Genomic DNA, 18,212 nt, shown 5'->3' with positions numbered 1-18,212 from the left:
CTTAGCAGGCCCAAACCATCGAATTGCATTGCAAATTGCATGATTAAATTGTTGGAGAGTGTGTCGTTCTATGTTCTATCTGCGCGCCGATGGTTAATCGCGCGCTTTATGGGGACGATCGCGAGAGGCCGATAGTCGCAGCGGAAACCACTTCCTCTTTAGCGTCGCCCGCGATACGATCTCGGCGCGCCGCACTCACGAGGATCTAATACGGTCGGAGTCCCTAATCTGATCTCGTAGAACGCCGAGAACGAAACCGTTCGCAGTTATTACGCGCGACTACGTCCTCGATAGGGGATATACATGCACCCACACGCGTATCGCCGTTATGGATACAAACACGGATGATAGTTCGAGAGAGATCGGGATCGTCCCTCCGGGCGCCAGTTGCATGGGGAAGGGTGAAGAGGGAGAGGGCGCGAAGGAAGGACGCTTATTCCGTAAGCGCAATTTCTCACACGAGCTCAAACCTCTATTCTGTTACGCACACAAGCATACGCCTTCACCGATTGCCGACGATGCGATTCTCTCACACATTCTCTCTCTCTCTCTCTCTCTTACTCACACACACTCTCTCTCTCTTTCTCTCAGCATCTCTACGAAGATGCATCCTGCGTGATTGGTCGTTCGCACCACAAACGATTGTCAGTCTAACTGCGGGAATGCGACTGCGATTTATGGTGAAGCGACAGCGAACGAATGATTTAGGCTTCGGACGATTGACTTTCAGAAAATATTCATTTGATGCGAGCAGCGTTTCTCGCGTAGTAGAATGTGAGGTGCGGTATAAGAGATTGAGCTTTTTGCGGGACATGCGAATTACGCCTTTTTTCCGAGTTATGAATTATAGTTATAATTATAGTTTGGATATAGAGTCGTCGATCGAAAGGGTTGCAAGTATGGCGAGAGATGCCTGTTGTCGGTACTCGGTGGTCCAAGGTTGTTGCAATGCGCGCACGACGTGGTATATACGCAAGGAAGGCATAAACCGAGACAATAGCCGCCTCGGGGTATTCGAGATGACCGCCATTAGAGGAACGCGTTCCCCATCCCCTTCGTTCTCTTCTCCGGTTCCTTGCCGGGCGTTCGCTCGGTCCGAACGACAAACTCCGCAACGGCGAAATTTCACGCGCGCGCCTGGCATTATGCACCTGCGAGAAAAGCCAACCGACAGCTAATCGCGTTACCCCATTACGCCCGCACGCCGGCATGGCATTTGGAAACGCGACTACGGGAGAAGCTCCTGTGATCAGCTTAGCGTGCCGCGCGCGGAAATTCGGAAGGTACCGATTAAGCCTTCGGCGATATCGCGAGACCGACCTTAAAGACGAGAGAGGAGGACGTGGCCGAATTTGATTCACTACGGTCTACGATCTACGATCGAACTCCGCGTGGAAATCTTGGCGTCGCGGCGTCGAACGGAACGGAACGGCACGGCGCGGCGCGGCGAACTTGCAGATATCCGCGGTAATATCGGAATCGGAATCTGGAATTTCCAGCGGGAAGTTTGCGCTGGACTACGAACATTATTCTCACGCGCGATAATCGCGAGCTTTGCAACGAGGAAAGCGACGAGCGGGAGATAGTGGGCGAGAGAGAAAGAGAGATTTCCGAGGTATTCGAGGCGCGAACGATAAAGGAGGAGTTTCGGGCCGAAGCCGGAGGGCAAGGGAGGTTTCCGCGCGAGGATATATGGAAGGAAAGGAAGGAGAGGGAGAGGGGGTGGCGTACGTGGTCTCTACGAGTGAGTAATAAGCACCTGCCCGCCTTGGAACCAGCGACTTGATTCATTTCGCGGTAAGTACAGAGCGCGCCGGACGCCCAGGCCCGCAAACGCCTTAGGCCGAGTTCACCGAGACCTTCCTGTTCTTCTTCTTGTCCGCCTGCCCATAATACCTACGCATTCCCGATCTGACAGGCCCACGTTTTCTTCGCTTGCGATTTCGTCTCAGTTCCCGCTCGCGTTTGCTGCCTAGACTGCAGATACATCTTTGGATTCACACTTTGCGAGATAAAGCGAATAAATAGAATACGTGAAGCTGAAAGTATCGCGGGGAATAAGACTTTTACAGTGTGATCTGATATACTTTGTATTACACTTGAAACTTATAAATGAAAAAAAAAATGAAAAAAAAATGAAAAAAAAAAAAAAGAAACATCTCTAGATATAATACGTGGATTTGTCGGAAGCGTCCTCGCGGGAAAAACGCGCGATAGTTTAGCAACTCTACTGTAATATAATATAAAGGAAGCCACCATAATGTCTCATAGAGAAAAGAATATTCCGTTGGCGCGAAGGTGCTCGCATCACGAGGGAGTATATCGCCCCAGCGTATTTTGTAAAATTCAGAACCCGCCGCTAAGGCCTCGTTTCACGCGCAGTAAACGCGCTTCCAAATTCCGTCCGGGACTCAAGAATATTTCACGATCTCGCGAAACGATCGGTATAGCGCCGCGGAATCTTTATCGCGCGGTTTCGCCGAGTAAATAGTCGGATTCATAACGTTTATCCTACCTTTTACTGCCTGTGCCATCATGGCTTGCCGCCTGCTTACAGACTGCGAACAGATCACATTTGCATCTCTTCCACATTTTTCAGATGCATCATATAAACTAATTTATTAATGAAAAAAATAGGAATTACAGGATAACATCTTTTTCTATCTTTTTTTTTGCATATTACGCGAAATTAATTGGCCGACGTTGCCTATTAGAAACTCTTTCCGCGACATTTAAACACATTTATTTTAGGCCGGGACGAGATTAACTAGCTAGGCATAAAACGGCCATCGGACAAAAGCTGACCATAATTGGTTCCGGGTGGATAAGATTGCAGGAGGAGTGCAAACATGTGGGAGGAGCAGGAAGGTCAGAGAAGATTCGCGAGAGGATACGAATTAACCATTCTATCAGGCCGGCGGCGGTATTTTTGTCGAATATTTTTGAATTTCGGCAAGCGGCTATCAAATATTTGACTGTTTGCCTTCCATTGCCAAGATCCTTGTTGACACGGCGCAATTGATCGGGATGTCACTTTTGTCTTTCGCCAAATTATTCACGAGCCGCCGACTCGATTCGAGTCACGGTAGTATCTATCGCCGTGGGATCGATGTATCGATCTCCAACTGAGACCTGATTGTCGCCACGGCTATTCGCGGAACGCTATACTCTCTTCTTCCGCGAATGACCATAGAAACCATCCGAAAATTGATATAGGGATCGATTCGCGAGCAGCGATATTGTCTCGCAAAGAGGAGGACGGTCTCATTGATCAAATAACAGCCCCATGCGCGAAATGTAATAACACCTGACTTATTCAAACGCGATCGATTCGAACGCAATTTCGCTTATTTGACGACAGTTAAAGAAAGCTGGGAAATTTAACGTGTTAAGGATCAAATTAGCCGGCTCGGTCCTCTCAAAATTCTTCGAGCCGTTCGATCATACACGACGAACGTGCAATACGCGGAGGAAGCGCGAGCAGTTGTTTTTAACGGGCGCCTTTTCACGTCGCCGCTGCCCCCCCTTTCCCCGCCTAATCGCGAGTTTATGCCTTTATTCCGACGAAATAAAGGGATATCCCGGGGGGAAGCGTGCGATGCGAATATTCGGCGGCATGGAACATTTAACGCCGCGGCGCTCAGGCCGCCGTAAAAACGACGCCGCCGCCGGTGCGACTGACAGGAAGAAGGAGGGCCGCGGGGTAAAGGAGGAGGGGATGGAACAGTCTCTCGTATTTGTACTCCCGACGCCGCGCCGAACCGGTATATTCCCTGCCTGCAAAATTTCACCTGGTTTATATTTTCTGTCGTTTCCGGCGCATCGCGTAATTTTCATCCCCTTCGAGCCTCCCCCTCGCTTGCCATTCCATCGCTCGCTCCTCTCGCCCTTTTGGATTTTTGTGGGGATAATTCACCCACTCGCGACCGCGCCACTGACACTTGTTTCGTCCGTCGGCGAAGGACGCTTCCGTGCGTTCCTCTATCCACTCTCTGCGAAAAGGGATCGCGCGACGGTAATCGCGCGAGAAAATTAACGCGCTATTACCTTGCTGACAACGGAGACGAGAGAAAGAACGATCGAACGTTAATTGATCACACATGTTGCACATGATAAAATCAATAATCTCCTTAGTAACGCAAGGCAAGGTGGTAAAATCTCTTCACACGTAAATACAATTTTCGGTAAACTTTGACATCGCGAGAAATATTTTTCGAGCAGGCAGCTCGAATAGCAAGAGAGAAAGCGGAAATAAAAGGATGTTGGCGCAGGGGTGGTTCATGGCGCAAGAGGGACTCGTGCGTAAACGGTTTTTTTTTTTATTTCACCGCTTTTCCTCCGTGTCACGTACATGCTGTAAAACCCACGAAACATATCCGTCCGATGTGTGATCATTTGTTAATTACCGACGAGGAATATTTATAGACATTTAATTTACTTTCACCATATCAGCAACGTTGTTTTATGAATGTCAATAATTGAAACAAGGCGAATAGAGTCGGACGATGAATTTCTCGCGCCGCTCGCCGCTCGTTTTCGTGACGAGGCGTTTTCGATCGTCCAGGAGGACGCCAAATGGGACAGCATCACCCTCTCGGTATCAGTGGTCACGTAGGACGTTTTGACGTTGTACCGACACCACGACGTCGCCGAAAAAGAAGCAAGAACGACGCAACCGGGGGAGAACGAGAACGAGAGAACGAGGGAGAGTAACGCGATTACGTCAGGTACACGACGGAGGGGAGAGGGGGAAGTTCGTGAAACTCGTACGTGGCGCGACGCAAAGTGGTCGGAAACGAGGTTATCATTTTCTCCGGGAAGAGCCGTCAGCTGGACCGACGGGGAGGGGAGCGGTGGAAACCGTTAGACACCGCGAAAGTTGACGGGGAAAACGTTTGATGGACGAATATTCGAAGTTTTGACGGGGCCGTCGGCCGATCTCCATGAATTACGAATGAATTCGACCCCTCCTCCCCTCTCTCTTCCTCTGACTCTTTCTGCCGCCTTCCGTGTCGACGTTTGCTTGCCTTTCCGCGAAAACTCTGGCTATCGAGCAAAGTTATTTGTTTTATCCCTAGGAGGCGTTCAACTACTCCAAAAGGAAACGGACGACATCACCGCGGTCACCATCACCATAAACAAGTCCGTTCAAAGGAAGTGAAGTGGTGCCGTCGAGTACTTGAATATTTTAGAAAATACGCGAGGGATCGCGAGAATGGAAAAATTTTCTATTTAAAAAAGAACCTTATAATTTTCAAGTACTATAAAAAAGATAACAATCCCTTTTTCTCATTTTCTTTCTTTCTCTCTCTTAGCGTTTAGGCGATTTTTACACGACGAAAAATTAACCGGTAGAGAAGTCGACTCTTTCGCACAAATTATAAAGGCAATAGATTTTGAATCGACCAATTGGCTCTGCCAATTGGGTGGCTGTAACACGAGGTTTTTTCGCCACGACTTCGCTTTGTCGACGAATGATTATTCGTTGAATTTCGCCGCCCCCGCGAGCTTATTTTTAATAAGTAATCGTCGTGCCGCGTATAGCGCCGATTAATAATTCATACGTAAGGATTATGGATGGGCTGGCGTGAAGTAATTAGCATATAGATAAATTAAGAGTATGTTCAATTATTATAATTATGTAATTATGATAATTACCTGTCCATTTCTCGTCGTTCTTTCATTTAACATACGATCCACAGTCAAGATTCTAACAAGGATCGCTGATCCTGGAAATAAATCTCTTTAGTCATTCGTGATTTTTATCTCGACTGAAAAGACCACGTGTTTTTTTATATTGTTTTTATCGTTGACTTATTTTCCAGTAAAAATTACGCGTATTTCTGTATGTACTTGAGCACAATTTTACGCGGAACATTAATCATGATTGTAAATTGTACTCTCCCGCCGTCCGGACGACCCATCTTAATTATTTATTTCGAAAACGTTACATCAAACAGAAGCGAGAAATTAAATATCGTTTGCAGCGCTTCGAGTTTATGCGTTACCTGCTTCCTCATTTCATTTGATTTCATTTTGCGTATTCCGACCATTTTTTGGCCGAATATTTTTTATGATCGGCCGGCTGCCATCATTAACTTTTTCAAATAAATTAACGCACAAAATTCAATACCGCGCCGCCTGATTCTCCACGTTCGCCTGTTCCCTGTTTTACATAATATCGCTATAAAATGGGGAAAAACGCACTTTGCGATTATCTCGATGATTCGAAATTGCAGCCACGCTCGCCACTCTCTTTTACATTTTGTCTGTCAAAGGATATTATTAAAAAAAGGTAATAATCGGAAAAAGATAATTATTCAATAAAACTGCGTAATCCTCTCCTCCCATGTTACATAAAGCTTACTATTGACGATACATAATGAAAAAACGCGTTTAATATCTGAAAACGGAATTGGAGCAAAATTTCTTACAGCAAAAACGAGATTTTCCTGATGGGTAATCGAAGATTGTAAAGCTAACTCTCCACGTGACATGAACAACGTTAATCATATTTGCATAAATTTTATGTGACCAGTTTAGGTATTGTCAATGTCAATATTAGACAACATTCTCGACGACTTTTGGAAAAAAGAATATTAAAGAAAATAGCTATAGTGTGTTGATCCACTAAAAAAATATGTTGATATTTCTGTTTAAATACCATCTAGATTACTGTCCAGTAATTTGTTTATTCGATAGTTTATTGGTTTTTTTTTTGCCACAGGCACTATTTATATTAATTAATTATCTATCGTGATCTTGTTAAAGAATTCATATATAATAATTTATTAATTTCATTTTAAAAGACACGCAATGAATACTAGCCTAAATGTTTTGTTAAGAATAATAATACACATTTACACTCACATCTATAAATAAATTTTCTTTTTTATTATTTCATGAAAGTTGCACATAGAAAATAATTGCAAGATCATTTGCAGCAGTTACCCGTTCATTTTTTTTTCAACATTAGCACACATTTACTATGTTTCAACATGTGTAACCAATATTGGGCATATTCATATGATATGCCCAATATCATATAATATATTCGCATATGCGCAGCATCAGCAACACCGATGACCACTGCATTCGGTAACGTTGGCGTATGTACGCCGTGTGTGGAACCGGCTTAATCCAAATCATGTTGGGTCCGACGACAAAGAAAATCCGACGCAGTGACGGAAAGTGGCTAGTAATTGAAATTACTATCGCGAATATAGTTCGACGAGCACGATTCGATAAATTCGATCTCGCGCGGACCGCGATTGCTCGCACGCGGGATCCGGCTCGGCTCGGCTCGGCTCGGCTCGGCTCAGCTCGGCACGATACTCGGCGCGGCTCGCCGCCTAAATCGAGAAGGATCGTAATCAGCCGAATAGAGCGTGCACGAAATATAGGCGCTGATAGATCAAACAAACGTCGGATTGGATTATTTTTATCGTTGTTAATGGCGATGGCTCGGCCGGGTTTCATTTCACAAAGCCCAGCGCTAAAATCAATTCCCTTCTCCTCCTCTTCTTGTTCCCTCCCTCGATCCCCACCTCCGTTCGATACACACGCAATACCTATACACGCTCGTGCCACATCGCTCGCCTATCGTGTACACAAAAAAATGTATCTCGTAAACTCCGGAAGTAAAAATTTCTCTTTCAGATAGCGACGCGTGATTATCAATCGTTTCGGATAATCTTAGGGTCATTCTACAATACGTTGCAAACGATGGCAAGTGCTAGTTGAAAAGTGTTATTTTCGCTTGCCGATTACCAGTTGCTCTCGCCAAAAAGTTAAAAATTCGCCAATTTTCTTTTGACAACCGCAACTGACAAGCGCAACCAAAAATAACACTTTTCAACCAGCAGTTGCCATGGTTTGCGATGTATTATAGAATGGTCCATAAAGACACGATACTATGTCCTGTTTTTCCAGACACTTTTTTTCAACCTTGGAAATCTCGATCGTTAGCTTATAAATATCAAAATTGTTTACAAGATATTTCTATAAACACAAGGGTAACATTTCGCAGAATCCATTCGTCACGACTAAGCTTCGCGCGCGAAATGAAAAGCTCGATCATATTTCAAAAGCGCGATTCCCAGGTAATTCATTGAATTTCAGCGGCCGTGGCTGCTTCTTATGTTACAAAGAGTCGTCGGGGAGTTCGCGTCGCGTCGGTCCCGAAGAGCTTACGCTACCTTTATCCGGACATATTGTGAGGAATCTTCTCGCACGCCCGCGGTGAATTGAAGGGAGAGGCGCGCCAGCGCAACGTTATTGAGACAGCATTTGCGTTTCGGTACGCACGAACGCTGTAAGCCAACTTCAATCGGAGGAAAAGCAGCGTGCGAGCGCGAAAGGTGAATGCAGGACGGATGATGTGAAATGAATCGGGCAAACGGACAGACGTGACAGACATAATTCCCCAAGTAAGCAGTACTTAGGGGGAGCCCGCCACCCGGGGGACACCTGTCGATTCCCACCGGGAAATATTGGACTGTCTTCTCGCGCTCGCTTTCGCGTTCGCGTTCGCAGCATTCGAAAAATTCTCTCCGCGACCGGGGCTCGGCTTTTATGCATCGCGACATCAAATTCGCCCGCCGTCGCTGATTTTCCCGTAAGGAGGGGTGTCTCCTTGCACGACTTGCGCTTCTACAGACAGTGGCAATAAAACGGTTTGTACGTAGAAAGCAAAAACTTAGGACAGCTTTTCACATATTTTTAAATTAATTATTACCTTGTTTCTCTGGTATATTTCATAATATTTGAAATATTAATAGTGCCCAAGATTTTTAAAACCTCCATGATAAAATAGAATAAAATTATCATACAGTGATGTTAGCAGCGTGCCTGTGCCTAGGTTTAAATATCATTGCCATTAGCTATCGACTTTAATTAAATGCCGTACCATGGATAATTAGCGATGGGTTTCGCTACTTTTGCGCTATCCACCAGCGATATCCACCTCATAGACAAACGGGGTCGTGAAAACGCCGGGGAAGTCATTCAAATACATAAGTCACGCTTATAACTCGAGCTGTTAATTACAATGCAATTAACTTCGAAACGCGCTCACGCGGATTCGAAGAATGCACGAAGAGTGAGAAAGACGGATGAGAAGGAATAAAAGAAGAGGAAAAATCTGTATATGTGAAGGAAGGAATCGACTAAGAGAATGCGCGAAGTAAAAGAAAAAAAGGGAAGTGCAGAAAGTATAAAGGAAGCAAACATATATGATGAAAGGACGAAGGGAGAGAGAAATCGATCGACTAACGTATTTCTTTATTAGACATTTATTAATCCATCATTTTATCCGTTATTAATTTCGTATAACAGTTCCTTTAGTTAGCCACGTAAGATTTAACAAGTGCAACTACTAAAGCCGGATGATATCGGAAAGTCGATGGATTTATGAGAATTTGCCCTGGAGGGTGAGAGTGGAGGGCAGATAGGGTCACGCGGGGTCACGGCGGACCGCAACGACAGGCTAACACGATTAACTAAAAAAATATTTCATCTCGCAAAAAGCTCATAAATGAATTTTTCGCTCTTGGTCGGGCCGATCCTCTGTGAAAACGCGCGTGTATGCGTATGCTCATAATTTGCATAATTGACGTCGGTTCGGTTCTGGCATAATGAAATATCCGAGTGTCTTTTTCGACGAGCCTTTCAGTCAATCACAGCCAGGCAATTTTATTCGACACTAATTAAACCTGTATTTGAGTTCATTTTTTACGCGCGTTTGAAAGCCAGACAGTATAAATCTTCGACGGCCGAGATCAGTTTACCATTAAAATCGATTTATGACTTTCGTCGGACGTGCACGTCGCTCTGTCAAGATTGTTTAAAAATACTGAAAGTAGTCGAAGATGAGAGCGTCGAGCGCGATCCTTTGTGAGATATCGCTTCGATTCGCTTCTCTCTCAAATAATTAGAAATCGCTAATTACCACGTTGACCGCGGAGCACGGTGCTTTTCTGTCACATCCGACCAAACCCTTTTGCTAAGCGTCATAATGAGAGAGAGAGAGACTCATATACTATGTCTCGCTAACTCTAACTCGAAGTCGTTCAACGGCAACAGACGTGTTATTACTTCCTAATTGGGCCATTATTCACGAAACTAAATCCACGTGACTGCGGTATACGCGGCTTGTTCCGTGGTGACTATTGCAATACGAAACGCTGCAAAAACTACCTCTTACAATCCCTCACAAACGGAAACACCAAAAACAGTCGGTCCTATCGTTATACCGCGTTCGTTATGAGTAGAAGAGAAAGAGCTTCTTCGCAGCAGTTGTGCGATTGTTTCGCAACGAGGAATTCCGATAGGCGAATATACGATCGTGGGATTCGCACTAGAGAAGCCTTCAAAGGAGGATGGCTTTCCAAATACAAGGACGACGTGACTGCATGTTCCGGGAGTAGTTCTGGGGGAGTCCTGTTTACACGCGTTCGCAAATATAGCCACAGGTATCGGAGCCAACCGAAGCGAAGAATTGATAAATTAGTTATTCCGTCAGTCGGTCGCCGCTATTTCCGTAGCCACGTTTGATCCTGAGCTTTCGAATAATCATGTCCGTTTATATCGAACATGAGCATTCGAGTTTTCCCGGTATCTGTGAACTAAGAGCGATGTCGCGCGTCTGGGTAATATTACTTTCGAAAACGATAGATGACTTTTGTTAATTATATTCGCAATTAATTCCGAAGCAAACTCACGCGGATCTGATGCAGGATGCAAGGTATAAACAAAAAAGATGAAAGAGGGAGGATGATCTGACAAAAATTTCAGGTAATTTACTAGTAAAGTGAATTATCGATATTTACTTCGGCTGCCTTGATTCCTGAATGTTGCAGTCGTCGATTCGAAAATGTCATTCAACATGAGAATAGAACGTTAGACGTTGCGTTTGACATCAGAGATAATCAAGAACGTCCAATCTGACCATTTCAAATGAAATATTTGGGATCTGCGTATGAGCAAACAACAGCGGAGACAAGGCTGCCGGTCGATAACACGTCGCTGCACCTCGAGCCGTGACGAGACTGCGACATCGGGATTGTGATTAGGGGCTGGTCGGCAAACAATGCCTAATTACATAATTATTGTGCTACGGGCCGTAATTAAGACACATTACTCCGCTCGCTTGGTAATTCATTACGCTTAATGCCTTCCCTGCCTCCGTCGTTTCATCGCGGATGACAGTCGCGACGGTTCTGCTAAATACCGTTACCGTGAAATATCACCCTGCCAACTGGCCGCTGCCAGTTTACGAGATCGCGATCGCGATGTAGTCTCTATGATCTCTATCATTCCTGATTCGCGCCAAGTGACATCCAGCGCGCTCTCTCGTTCTTCTTCGTACACTTATCATGCTATATAAAATTTGAATTCAACACGCTATAAATTTTCAAAAATTTGTTTGAATATTTAAATATTTGATCGAGCGTGGAGTTTGACATTGACTAAGTCTATTCTTTAAAAGAGACTTAAACGCGCGCGCGCCTCGAAATGAAGCGGAAAGTAAAGAAAATCGCGCGATAAATCACAGTGATACTTATACAGAGATGCATGGGGACTTTGAATATATTGTAATCATAAAAAAATATGTGTCTTCTGTTTTTAGATCTGCAACATATTCAATGTCCACAAAATTCGAAGATGTACAACTTCTCATTATACGCGCCTAAGGCGATGCATAGACGCGAAGCACGGATCCGGTGAGTTACATCGTCGATATAATTGTATGGAAATAAAAAGCAGTCCTTATCGTGAGGCGTATCTTTGCCCGCGGTAAGGGGGAGGCCGGAGGAAGCCTCCTTTGTGGGTGGATGAAGAATGGGAAGGTGGAGAAAAGGGGGCGCGAGGGATTTATGCCTCGGCTAACATTACTCTTAACCGTAGCTTATTATGGAAATTTCCTTAAATTGTGGGTTGGAGAACACCGAGAACAATGCAAACAGAAAACGGATAATTATTGGACTGTGAATCGCGGCGAGGCACGACGCGTCATCACGAATGCCCGGAGAAAAGTCAACAGTCGATAATCGAGTCGCAAATATTCGGCGAGAGAAATAATAAATAAGGCGCATGCCGCGGAAATGTTGCACGTTGTGACGATTAATAAATCGATCCGATTACCGTTTAAAATTTATTCGAGGAAAAAACACTTTGTCGACGTTCAAATTATTACGATTTAAATAATATATAATTCGCTTTTCTTACATTGATATTAATTCGTTATATTTTCAATTTTATTCTGTCTCTCTTTTACGACGAAGGGATACCTGCTTGATAAAATACCTTAGCTTTACAGAACTTACAATGATACAGTGGAATAAGTCGAAACGATCTTACCAACGGAGAGCAATGGCATCCGGAGTTTACAAGACGTCAGGATTTTTAAAAATATAAGATTATTACAGAAATTATAAGATTAATTTTTATGATGACAAGACTACATATTTATGTATACATTATATAACTTTGATAATATTGAATCGTTATAGCTTTCCGAAAAGCACGCGGACAATTGTTTCATTTTCCTGAATGATACTAGGTATATCTTGCGTTGTTATCCGTCGGTTTGTTTAATCAGCAGGTGCGAGGGAAGGTTCTGGAAGGAAGCAAACAGTAGCCGCTATTAATTGAAGGAGCATCTGCTGGGCGATACGCGATTAGAGTTACAAGCGCCGCGGCAAATATTGTCTTTTCTAATCTGATAGTGCCGGCGCACTATCTTGGAATTAGCGTGGACGAGGAATCGAATTCTTAGAGAGTTAATTGGATCCTCCTCGGGGATTTGGCGCGAAGATTCCGCGCGCTCGAAGACAAACGAGAACGGCCGCGTAACCCTTCCTTCCTTCCTTCCTGTTTAACTAAGCTGCACAATGGATACACTCCATAGCGTGCTCGCATAGTCTCACTATAACTAATGGTATCTTAACAACACTGCGCGCGCGAAAGTCCGAGTCCAATGAGATTCCGTCTCTCTTCCTCTTGTCACGGCCATCAATATTAAAGAAACAAATGCAAATGCTGACTTTAAGCGCGCCTAGAAATCGGTAAATCTCTATTAAAAATTCCAGAGAGATAGATCTTGCGTGTGCCCAATCCTATTGTATATATGACAACAAGGTGTAATATCTTCTTCAGATAAACAGTAATTTGGTTTGACGCTGCAATAAGCGAGAAAGGAGTCAGCGTTCTCCCTCTCCTCTCGCGAGATAATGTCGCAAACAGATCTGAAAGCACCGGCGAGACAAATGAGCGGGATTTGAATAAAAAGGAGGAACAGAGAGAAGTGGCGTGGGAGCGGCGAAAACACTCCCGCGCGTCGATCGATTCAATTAAATTATTCGTATCCATCGTGCTCTGGACCACCCCCGTCCCCCTCTTCCCACCTCCTCGCGCGCACGTCCCCACCAATCCCGTCGTTGGTCAGGGTAACAAACCGAGGCAATTAACAATCAATCACAGGTGTCTCTCGCGTCATTGAAATGACGTCAAACATTGTATTTGTGTAATTGTCCATTTATTCCAGTCTCTCGGCTGTCACCTGACAAATTGCGAGCCTCCAGTCCGCCCCTCCGCGCGCCCCCCTCTCCACCCTCCTCGAGCCCCTTTCACCCCATCACGAGCATGCGGACCGGTCGCGATGCCGCGCGCTCGACGCATTTTCCTGTCAATCGCGAATGAATTGTCGCCGGTTATATTAATTAGCGGCGGCCCTCCGGGAATCGTTACCTACAGGATAATTGCGATCGTCGAGTTCGATCGACGTAACATACTTTCAGGCGTGCGTTCGCGCACCTGCGCGCGTGCTGCTTCGTTTTTGCTGCGAGAAAAGGAAAGCGTCGCTAATCATAAATCCGATGCAGAGAGTTATCTCTTTTTTTTTTTATCGGAAATGCGGACGGGGCAAGAAAGTTTTATTCTCCCCCCGGCCTCGGATTTACTTTTCGCGATTGCGGATCGTTATGTTGATGCACATCGTCATCGAACCACCACAGGGAGAAGGAGATTCGCGCTCATCCTCGAGGAACGTTACTGGCGCCAAATCGAATGCGACGGGAAAACGGAATGCTCGGTGTAACGCGAATTCAAAATACGCGTTGGTGTTTGATTGAGACGTCACTCAAACGTGTATGTTGACTGATAGCCCCATTAACACGTTGACGCACTATCTGTGTTTGCTGGCGCGCTCAGCGCCCGAGTGCGATCAAACCCGCGCAGCGATTTTCAAATATTTTATTACTTCCTTTATCATTTCATAGAGCGTGTCACGCTCTATGTCATAATAATGGAAACGTATTTTGCGATCTATCGCCGCGATCTGGACGCGAATTGAAAGATTTATACCCGCGAGGAGGGATTGATGCATAAGTGATGTATAAACGACAAGTGCCCACTGCTCCGTCATAATAATTTCACGAAGAGTCCACACGCCACGGCAAGTGACACTCGCGCAAAGACTTATAACGGCGACGAGACGACAAAGCTATAATTTTATCTGGCCTGAAAGGGTCATGACGACGATGACGACGACAAGGACGACGGGGACGATCACATCTGAGTGGAATACCGACATCGGCAGGTATCTCGTAATCGGCAACATAACCGGGGAAAAGTTCGGCGACAGTTCCTGACGAGTGTATCCGTCGTCGTGCTCGATCCATTAGTGTAATTGCAATTTATTTAGTAATTACTTTAATTAGTGAGCACCCACCCGTGCTTCAAGAGGTTCGTTGGAGTTGCATCAACGGGGAGAGAAACGGGCGGGACGGTGAAACACAGATGAAGGAAGAGGTGGAGGAGGGAGGGAGGAAGGGGGGAGGACAGCGGTAGGTAGGGTACTAACGGAATTAATTAATGAATTAGCCTTAAGGGATAAGGCGTAAAAACAAGCGGAGAATCGGGTTGAGGCGGCGCGGACGAGCGCCCGATTAAAATAAGTGGACTAAGTAAGCGAGTAACTAGCTAAGTGACGACTAACTGCCGTAACGTCGGAAAAGAAGAGCGAGGCGGATTCTCCGTGAGAATTAATGGCGCCCCCCTCCCCCCACCCCTCTCCACCCACCCGAAATCCTTTCTTATCCGAGTCGCTTTAATACAACCGGCCGGCCTGATGCAAATTAAACTACCTTCGGAAATCCTTTATCGCGCTGCCGCGCTTAAGAGATATTTGCGCGCAAATATTCCGGACTAATTCGATCGTCAGTATAGCGATTTTTTTCAATAACTATTAACTCCGAAAATGGTTGCGTGGAAAGATTAAGCTGACACACCTTGTATAAGATAATGGTTGGAATTCGTTAGTAGTAGGACCAATGATATCGGCCGTGTCGTGGATGTTTCATTTCTTTGGATGAATCCAAGAATTATCCGTTTGAATATCAGTATTACTTTATAATATATAATCTATAGAGAATTATCATGCAATTGCATACTGTATACATTTCACATTATCAATGATTTCTGCTCGGTTGCAAGATAACTTCTGTTTAGCAACTAACAACTTGACACTACCAAGGCTGCCTCGTTTCGTCGCTACGGCTGGAGGCTACCGTGTTTTTTTTTCTTTTTTTTTCTATAAACCTGGTTCCAGCTACAAATCAGTTTCACGTGACTCGCGCGGTCGGACCGGACGACACACTCGTGCGGAAACAATGCCGCTAATGGAGAAAAATCGCCCAGGTGTGATAACGCGGTGCCTTCGTATCCGCTAATGTGCTACACGATGTGCTACAACTACCCGCGCAATTAAGCGAAACATGTCGTCGGGATGCTGAAAAAAAGAAACAAACGGCTGTTGTCATTAAAGAATCTTTTTCGTAGTTAAGTATAACTGAATGTGATACAAAAAAATAATACATCATACCTATACTTTAAATGTAGAACGGAGATGCTGCACAATGGGACGAATGACTTATTAATTACATGATAATAAAATTTCTCGTAACGCGAATTTTATATAAAGTATGGAAATTGCCGTGCTATCAAGGAAGACCACTGAATTGACGAACGTTCGATCCTATTCGGCTACCTTCGTCAGTGATCGATCTAACTGGACTAACAACAAGTGCGCAGAGCGGTCCGCCGGGATGCGATTGACCTGATTTTCCACAAGATTAATTCGCATTATTCACTTTCGGAATCGTGTCTAACCTTTCGGTACAGGGGTTTTATTTTTCTGCCCGTCCTCTCCCGTCAACGTGTAGATATGCGACGATCCATATAACTAGGGAGGGAAAGATGGCGAGGGATTCGACGTGGCCGAAGGATCTCCGGGATCCTTCGAATTGGAGGGAATCGAGAGACTGTAAAATTTTCATTCGTGCTGGCAGCAACGCCGGAATGTCGCCGCTGACCGCTCGCTGGGAATTCACTCGTGCTCCCGCCGCCTAATAACTCGAGTAGAAGAGGGATGCTTCTCTGCAGATACGACTGTAACAAGGAATAATTGAATTAGAAGGACAAATGGTCTCCTCCTTTCGCCTACAGATATTTCGTTGGTGTTTCCACGACGTTACCGCCAAAAAATATTTTATAATCCCGCGCACTCTCATCCGTAGACAATATAACGCGTTTTTTAATACTCGCTCCTCAGATTATTTCCAATCAACCATTACGATTGCGCGCTGCGCTCCCATGAAAAACGAGAGAAAGAAAGAGAAAAAGATACGACATTTAATTAATACGCGGGACACACGTAAATTTTATTCCGTCGAGGGTCGAAGCGCAAAAACGAAACGCGGGGGAGTGGAGTTAATTAATTATTCCCTTATTACGCTACACCGGGACAGGGAGAGCGCGCCGGGGAGCGCGGGAAGAGAACGAGACTGCAGTCGTCTCATTTCTGACTACCTAGCGAAAATTTCGCTAAAGTGCTGCTCATGTGGAAATGACATAATTCGCGTGCGGCAAGGGCAATTGGCAGTAATTAAAGTGGGGCGGTGAGAGAGGGGTGGCCGGAGGGTAGCGGGGCATGAATGAAATTAAGGCGGGTAGCGAAGATGACCGTTTACATGGGTCCACGTCTGCTCGACTACGCTCTCTGTGCCGCGACAATAAAACGAATTTGCATACGGGACAACTCGCCCCCGGACGAATGTCCCGTGTCTGCGTCTCTCGTAGCGGAACATTTTCCTCGGACGGACAAACGGAGTCATCGGCGCTCCCGAAAAAGCTGAATTGCCGTGTATTAAGAATTTATTAACCGTCGTTTTCACCGAATCGCCGAAAGTATCTCCACGGTCGCGTAGAGCAAAATTGTGCTGTTAAGGAAGCTATTAAAATATTCGTTTTACGTATGTTGAGCTCGAATAGAACGGAGATGTTAGTTGCTTTCCATTTACATCAAAACTCAGATAATTCTCACTTGTGATGTCGTTCTGTCTTTATTATCTATTCATTAATTGCCAAAAAGGATAGAACAACGTCACAAGTGAGAATTATCTGAGTTTTGATGTAAATGGAAAGCACCTATTGTTCCTTTCTTCCTGAGATTCACCGTTTGCTATCTAATGTCCATTTTTGCCAAACAAGCTGCACTTCCGAGCTTGGTACACCAGGACGAAATTTTCGCGCAACAGTAATGGCAATGTTCGGGAATGTTTAAGAGATAAAACGGACAAAGCCAAAATGCAGAAACATTCGCAAGGAAGGCGAATGCCGAAGCGGAACACGCCGCAGCATTTTTGCGGCGAGCGAACGACGACTCGCGTTAGTGTGCGCGCGCGTTTGCTCGCTCGTGCTACAACGTATTTGCGAGATCCGCCGTGCTGATGGACATATAATGCGACGTGTGATTGTAGGCCCGCCAATCGCGGCCGATTGTGCCCCTGAAGGCCCGCTAACTATCTCAAACTAGCCCCATTCAAGCCTCGCGACCTCTCTCTATCCACCTCTATCTGTCTATATCTATCTCTGTAGCCCGCCACCTCAGCCACTCTACCCCTTTCGCTCTCTCAACCCCGGGTCTCTTCCGACCATCCCTCCCCCCCTCCCAGTTGGTCCGTCTCCAAAGCGAGCGCGAGCGCGCGAATCTACGCGCGTCGCGTCTCCGCTCCGCTCCTCCAGTTCCTCCGCGTTATATACATATTTCATATATATATACACACACACACACACACGTATGTATATATATATGTATGTATGTATGTGTGTGTATGTATATATATATATATATGTATATATATGTATGTGTA

This window comes from Temnothorax longispinosus, chromosome 9 (genome assembly GCF_030848805.1).
Source record: "Temnothorax longispinosus isolate EJ_2023e chromosome 9, Tlon_JGU_v1, whole genome shotgun sequence".
Taxonomy (NCBI): domain Eukaryota; kingdom Metazoa; phylum Arthropoda; class Insecta; order Hymenoptera; family Formicidae; genus Temnothorax; species Temnothorax longispinosus.
The sequence above is the reverse complement of the archived record's forward strand: the minus strand, read 5'-3'. Positions refer to the sequence as shown.